This window comes from Triticum dicoccoides, chromosome 3B (genome assembly GCF_002162155.2).
Source record: "Triticum dicoccoides isolate Atlit2015 ecotype Zavitan chromosome 3B, WEW_v2.0, whole genome shotgun sequence".
Lineage (NCBI taxonomy): Eukaryota > Viridiplantae > Streptophyta > Magnoliopsida > Poales > Poaceae > Triticum > Triticum dicoccoides.
The window spans coordinates 512,561,522-512,569,817 of NC_041385.1; positions in this window are offsets into that span (position 1 = coordinate 512,561,522).

The following is an 8,296-nucleotide window of genomic DNA, read 5'->3' on the forward strand; positions in this document are numbered from 1 at the left end:
TCTTCTCGTTGCTCCTTTTCTGCTCTCGAGGCCGCTCCCCTTGGCCACCTTGCTAAGGTGGCCAACGACTCGGCCATTGTCTTCAGGGGGGAGGTTGGGCCCCCCTTAGATCAGATTGAGGCCATCAGGGCCCGGGAGATCCTCGACGGCAGGCTGGCCGAGTCTCGTGCCCGCCTGCTTCGGCCTCCAGCTCCGACCCCTCTGGAGGCCGACGGGATCATCCGTGGTCGCACTCGGTCTCGCACGGCCGCCCTTCGCGCGCAAAGCGCCTCTCGTGTCTTGGGGTCAAGCAGCCCCCCGATGGGGGTTTAGATGAGGGCCCTTTTCTGGAACCTCCGCGGCTTCGGCCATGACGGCCGTCGCCGCCAGCTCATCGAGTACATCCGGGACGAACATATTGACATTATTGCCATCCAAGAAACCCTTAGAGTCGAGTTCTCCCTACAGGAGCTGGAACATCTGAGCCCCCACCTCTTCGCGTGGCACTGGCTCCCTTCTAGCGGGACCTCAGGCCACTCGGGTGGCATCCTTCTTGGGGTTAAGGATGCCACTTTCGAGGTGGGCGGCATGGATAGAGGGGAGTTTTTCGTTAGCATGGAGATCTTCGAGCGGGCTTTGAACTTCAAATGGGAGGTCATTGCGGTCTACGGTTCGGCTGACCACCGCCGCTCCCCGGCCTTCCTTGCCGAGTTGCAGCTGAAGATATCCAACTCCCCACATCCTGTTTTGGTGGGGGGTGACTTCAACCTCATCCGTTCGCCGGACGAGAAGAATAATTCCCGGGTTAATTTCCCCCGGATGCAGCTTTTCAACGATTGGATCGCGGAGCTGGGGCTCCGTGAGCTTGACCGGACTGGTGCCAGATTTACTTGGACCAACCGGCAAACTATTCCGACACAATCTGTGCTGGATCGTGTCCTAGTTTCCCCGGAGTGGGAATTGCGATGCCCCCTGGCATCGCTCCGGGCGGTCACCCGGATTGGTTCCGACCATGTCCCCCTTCTCCTCTCCACGGTTGACGAGCGCCCTCCCTCCCCGCCGCGGTTCCGGTTCGAGAGCTTCTGGCTCAACCAGGCGGGCTTCCGGGAGGCCGTCGTCGCCCGCTGGATCTTCGCCAGGTCGGCACCCCATCGCGCCATGTCCGCGGTCGATACTTGGCACTTTTGTGCCAAGTTAGCCCGCCAGTTCATGAAGGGTTGGGGGGCTAATCTTGGCCGGGACCTGAGAGAGCGCAAGAATTCCATCCTTGTGGCGATTCAAGCCTTGGATGCGCGTGCGGACTCGACCGGGCTCTCCTCGGATGAGTGGCTGCTGCGCTACGACCTAGAGGACCAGCTATCCCTCATCTACACGGACGAGGAGGCCTACTGGCGCCTACGGGGCACCCAGAGATGGGTGCTTCAGGGCGACGCAAACACCGCCTACTTCCAGGCGGTTGCGAACGGCCGGCGCCGTCGCAACTCCATCCACTGCCTGTGGGATGGAGATGCGCAGTTAGTGCAGCCCGCGGTCATCCGTCTCCATGTGGAAATATGCCCTAGAGGCAATAATAAAAGCATTATTATTATATTTCCTTGTTCATGATAATTGTCTTTATTCATGCTATAATTGTGTTATCTGGAAATCGTAATACATGTGTGAATAACAGACATCAACATGTCCCTAGTGAGCCTCTAGTTGACTAGCTCGTTGATCAACAGATAGTCATGATTTCCTGACTATGGACACTGGATGTCATTGATAACGAGATCACATCATTAGGAGAATGATGTGATGGACAAGACCCAATCCTAAACATAGCACAAGATCGTATAGTTCGTTTGCTAGAGTTTTCTAATGTCAAGTATCTTTTCCTTAGACCATGAGATCGTGTAACTCCCGGATACTGTAGGAGTGCTTTGGGTATGCCAAACGTCACAACGTAACTGGGTGACTATAAAGGTAGACTACGGGTAACTCCGAAAGTGTCTGTTGGGTGACATGGATCAAGACTGGGATTTGTCACTCCGTATGACGGAGAGGTATCACTGGGCCCACTCGGTAATGCATCATCATAATGAGCTCAGAGTGACCAAGTGTCTGGTCACGGGATCATGCATTACGGTACGAGTAAAGTGACTTGCCGGTAACGAGATTGAACGAGGTATTGGGATACCGACGATCGAATCTCGGGCAAGTAACATATCGATAGACAAAGGAATAGCGTACGGGGTTGATTGAATCCTCGACATCGTGGTTCATCCGATGAGATCATCGTGGAGCATGTGGGAGCCAACATGGGTATCCAGATCCCGCTGTTGGTTATTGACCGAAGAGTCGTCTCGGTCATGTCTGCTTGTTTCCCGAACCCGTAGGGTCTACACACTTAAGGTTCGGTTACGCTAGGGTTGTAGGGATATGTATATGCAGTAACCCGAATGTTGTTCGGAGTCCCGGATGAGATCCCGGACGTCACGAGGAGTTCCGGAATGGTCCGGAGGTAAAGATTTATATATGGGAAGTCCTGTTTCGGGCATCGGGACAAGTTTCGGGGTTATCGGTATTGTACCGGGACCACCAGAGGGGTCCCGGGGGCCCACCGGGTGGGGCCACCCATCCCCGGGGGCCACATGGGCTGTAGGGGGTGCGCCTTGGCCTGCTTGGGCCAAGGGCACCAGCCCCACATAGGCCCATGCGCCTAGGGTTCAAGGGGGCAAGAGTCCTAGGAGGGTAAGGCACCTCCTAGGTGCCTTGGGGGGGAGGGAAACCCCCCTTGGCCGCCGCACCCCCTAGGAGATTGGATCTCCTAGGGCCGGCCACCCCCCCTTGGCACCCCTATATATAGTGGGGGAGAGGAGGGACTTCATACCTTGAGTCCTTGGCCTTTGGTTGCCTCCTTCTCCCTCCCCAACACCTCCTCCACCTCCATAGTGCTTAGCGAAGCTCTGCCGGAGTACTGCAGCTCCATCAACACCACGCCGTCGTGCTGCTGCTGGTGCCATCTCCCTCAACCTCTCCTCCCTCCCTTGCTGGATCAAGAAGAGGAGACGTGGCTGTTCCGTACGTGTGTTGAACGCGGAGGTGCCGTCCGTTCGGCGCTGGTCATCGGTGATTTGGATCACGTCGAGTACGACTACATCATCACCGTTCTTTTGAACGCTTCCGTGCGCGATCTACAAGGTACGTAGATGCATCCAATGACTCGTTGCTAGATGAACTCCTAGATGATCTTGGTGAAACGAGTAGGAAAATTTTTGTTTTCTGCAACGTTCCCCAACAGTGGCATCATGAGCTAGGTCTATGCGTAGTTCTTCTTGCGCGAGTAGAACACAATTTGTTGTGGGCGTAGATTTGTCAACTTTCTTGCCGTTACTAGTCCTTTCTTGCTTCAGCGGTATTGTGGGATGAAGCGGCCCGGACCAACCTTACACGTACGCTTACGTGAGACCGGTTCCACCGACTAACATGCACTAGTTGCATAAGGTGGCTGGCGGGTGTCTGTCTCTCCTACTTTAGTTGGAGCGGAATCGATGAACAGGGTCCTTATGAAGGGTAAATAGAAGTTGACAAATCACGTTGTGGCTTTAACGTAGGTAAGAAAACGTTCTTGCTAGAACCCTAATTCAGCCACGTAAAAACTTGCAACAACAATTAGAGGACGTCTAACTTGTTTTTGCAGCAAGTGGTTTGTGATATGATATGGCCAAAGTTGTGATGAATGATGAATGATCTATATGTAATGTATGAGATGTTCATGCTATTGTAATAGGATTCACGACTTGCATGTCGATGAGTATGACAACCGGCAGGAGCCATAGGAGTTGTCTTTATTCTTTTAATGACCTGCGTGTCATCGAGAAACGCCATGTAAATTACTTTACTTTATTGCTAAACGCGTTAGCCATAGTAGTAGAAGTAATAGTTGGCGAGCAACTTCATGGAGACACGATGATGGAGATCATGATGATGGAGATCATGGTGTCAAGCCGGTGACAAGATGATCACGGAGCCCCAAGATGGAGATCAAAGGAGCTATGTGAAAATGGCCATATCATGTCACGTTTATTATTTGATTGCATGTGATGTTTATCATGTTTTGCATCTTGTTTACTTAGAACGACGATAGTAAATAAGATGATCCCTCACAATAAAATTCAAGAAGTGTTCCCCCTAACTGTGCACCGTTGCGACAGTTCGCTGTTTCAAAACACCACGTGATGATCGGGTGTTTTATTCAGACGTTCACATACAACGGGTGTAAGACAGATTTACACATGCAAACACTTAGGTTGACTTGACGAGCCTAGCATGTACAGACATGGCCTCGGAACACAGAAGACCGAAAGGTCGAGCATGAGTCGTATAGAAGATACGATCAACATGAAGATGTTCACCGATGTTGACCAGTCCGTCTCACGTGATGATCGGACACGGTCTAGTTTAACTCGGATCATGTAATACTTAGATGACTAGAGGGATGTCTAATCTAAGTGGGAGTTCACTAATAATTTGATTAGTTGAACTTAATTATCATGAACTTAGTCTAAAATCTTTGCAATATGTCTTGTAGATCAAATGGCCAACGTAGTCCTCAACTTCAACGCGTTCCTAGAGAAAACTAAGCTGAAAGACGATGGCAGCAACTATACGGACTGGGTCCGGAACCTGAGGATCATCCTCATAGCTGCCAAGAAAGATTATGTCCTACAAGCACCGCTTGGTGACGCACCCGTTCTCCCTGCAGAACAAGACGTTATGAACGCTTGGCAGGCACGTTCCGATGACTACTCCCTCGTTCAGTGTGGCATGCTTTACAGCCTAGAGCCGGGGCTCCAAAAGCGTTTTGAGAGACATGGAGCATATGAGATGTTCGAAGAGCTGAAAATGGTTTTCCAAGCTCATGCCCGGGTCGAGAGATATGAAGTCTCCGACAAATTCTTCAGCTGTAAGATGGAGGAAAACAGTTCTGTCAGTGAGCACATACGCACTATGTCTGGGTTGCATAACCGCTTGACTCAGCTGGGAGTTAATCTCCCGGATGATGCGGTCATTGACAGAATCCTCCAGTCGCTTCCACCAAGCTACAAGAGCTTTGTGATGAACTTCAATATGCAGGGGATGGAAAAGACCATTCCTGAAGTATTTGCTATGCTGAAATCAGCGGAGGTAGAAGTCAGGAAGGAACATCAAGTGTTGATGGTCAATAAAACCACTAAGTTCAAGAAAGGCAAGGGTAAAAAGAACTTCAAGAAGGACGGCAAGGAGGTTGCCGCGCCCGGCAAGCAAGCTGCCGGGAAGAAGCCAAAGAATGGACCCAAGCCCGAGACTGAGTGCTTTTATTGCAAGGGAAGCGGTCACTGGAAGCGGAACTGCCCTAAGTACTTAGCGGATAAGAAGGCCGGCAAAACAAAAGGTATATGTGATATACATGTAATTGATGTGTACCTTACTAGTGCCCGTAGTAGCTCCTGGGTATTTGATACCGGTGCAGTTGCTCACATTTGTAACTCAAAGCAGGGGCTGCGGAATAAGCGGAAACTGGCAAAGGACGAGGTGACGATGCGCGTCGGGAATGGTTCCAAGGTCAATGTGATCGCCGTCGTCACGCTACCTCTGCATCTCCCTTCGGGATTAGTTTTAAACCTTAATAATTGTTATTTAGTGCCAGCTTTGAGCATGAACATTGTATCGGGATCTCGTTTAATTCGAGATGGCTACTCTTTTAAATCTGAGAATAATGGTTGTTCCATTTTTTTGAGAGATATGTTTTATGGTCATGCTCCTATGGTGAATGGTTTATTCTTTATGAATCTCGAACGTGATGCTACACATGTTCATAATGTGTGTACCAAAAGAAGTAAGGTTGATGATGATAGTCCCACATACTTGTGGCACTGCCGCCTTGGTCACATAGGTGTCAAACGCATCAAGAAGCTCCATGCTGGTGGACTTTTAGAGTCTCTTGATTATGAATCATTTGACACATGCGAACCATGCCTTATGGGTAAAATGACCAAGACTCCGTTCTCAGGAACAATGGAGCGAGCAACCGACTTATTGGAAATCATACATACTGATGTGTGCGGTCCAATGAGTGTTGAGGCTCGCGGTGGCTATCGTTATGTTCTCACCCTCACTGATGATTTAAGTAGGTATGGGTATATCTACTTAATGAAACACAAGTCTGAAACCTTTGAAAAGTTCAAGGAATTTCAGAGTGAGGTTGAAAATCAACGTGACAGGAAAATCAAGTTTCTACGATCAGATCGTGGAGGAGAATACTTGAGTCACGAGTTTGGGGCACACTTAAGAAAATGTGGAATAGTTTCACAACTCACGCCGCCTGGAACACCTCAGCGTAATGGTGTGTCCGAACGTCGTAATCGCACTCTGTTAGATATGGTGCGATCTATGATGTCTCTTACCGATTTACCGCTTTCTTTTTGGGGCTATGCTTTAGAGACTGCCGCATTCACTTTAAATAGGGCTCCGTCGAAATCCGTTAAGACGACACCGTATGAATTATGGTTTGGGAAGAAACCTAAGCTGTCATTTCTAAAAGTTTGGGGATGCGATGCTTATGTCAAGAAACTTCAACCTGAAAAGCTCGAACCCAAATCGGAAAAATGCGTCTTCATAGGGTACCCAAAAGAAACTATTGGGTACACCTTCTACCTTAGATCCGAAGGCAAGATCTTTGTTGCCAAGAATGGGTCCTTTCTGGAGAAAGAGTTTCTCTCGAAAGAAGTAAGTGGGAGGAAAGTAGAGCTTGATGAAGTATTGCCTCTTGAACCGGAAAATGGCGCAACTCAAGAAAATGTTCCTGAGGTGCCAGCACCGACTAGAGAGGAAGTTAATGATAATGATCAAGATACTTCTGATCAAGCTCCTACTGAAATTCGAAGGTCCACAAGGACACGTTCCGCACCAGAGTGGTACGGCAACCCTGTCTTGGAAATCATGTTGTTAGACAATGGTGAACCTTCGAACTATGAAGAAGCGATGGCGGGACCAGATTCCGACAAATGGATAGAAGCCATGAAATCCGAGATAGGATCCATGTATGAGAACGAAGTATGGACTTTGACTGACTTGCCCGTTGAACGGCGAGCCATAGAAAATAAATGGATCTTTAAGAAGAAGACAGACGCGGATGGTAATGTGACCATCTATAAAGCTCGGCTTGTCGCTAAGGGTTATCGACAAGTTCAAGGGGTTGACTACGATGAGACTTTCTCACCGGTAGCGAAGCTGAAGTCCGTCCGAATCATGTTAGCAATTGCCGCATTCTATGATTACGAAATATGGCAAATGGACGTCAAAACGGCATTCCTTAATGGTTTCCTTAAGGAAGAATTGTATATGATGCAGCCGGAAGGTTTTGTCGATCCTAAGAATGCTGACAAAGTGTGCAAGCTCCAACGCTCGATTTATGGGTTGGTGCAAGCATCTCGGAGTTGGAACATTCGCTTTGATGAGATGATCAAAGCGTTTGGGTTTACACAGACTTATGGAGAAGCCTGCGTTTACAAGAAAGTGAGTGGGAGCTCTGTAGCATTTCTCATATTATATGTAGATGACATACTCTTGATGGGAAATGATATAGAACTCTTGGACAGCATCAAGGCCTACTTGAATAAAAGTTTTTCAATGAAGGACCTTGGAGAAGCTGCTTATATATTAGGCATCAAAATCTATAGAGATAGATCGAGACGCCTCATAGGTCTTTCACAAAGCACATACCTTGATAAGATATTGAAGAAGTTCAATATGGATCAATCCAAGAAAGGGTTCTTGCCTGTGTTACAAGGTGTAAAATTGAGCTCAGCTCAATGTACGACCACGGCAGAAGATATAGAAGAGATGAGCGTCATCCCCTATGCCTCAGCCATAGGTTCTATTATGTATGCCATGCTGTGTACCAGACCTGATGTTAACCTTGCCGTCAGTTTGGTAGGAAGGTACCAAAGTAATCCCGGCAAGGAACACTGGACAGCGGTCAAGAATATCCTGAAGTACCTGAAAAGGACTAAGGAAATGTTTCTCGTTTATGGAGGTGACGAAGAGCTCGTCGTAAAGGGTTACGTCGACGCTAGCTTCGACACAGATCTGGATGACTCTAAGTCACAAACCGGATACGTATATATTTTGAATGGTGGGGCAGTAAGCTGGTGCAGTTGCAAGCAAAGCGTCGTGGCGGGATCTACATGTGAAGCGGAGTACATGGCAGCCTCGGAGGCAGCACATGAAGCAATATGGGTGAAGGAGTTCATCACCGACCTAGGAGTCATACCCAATGCGTCGGGGCCGATCAAGC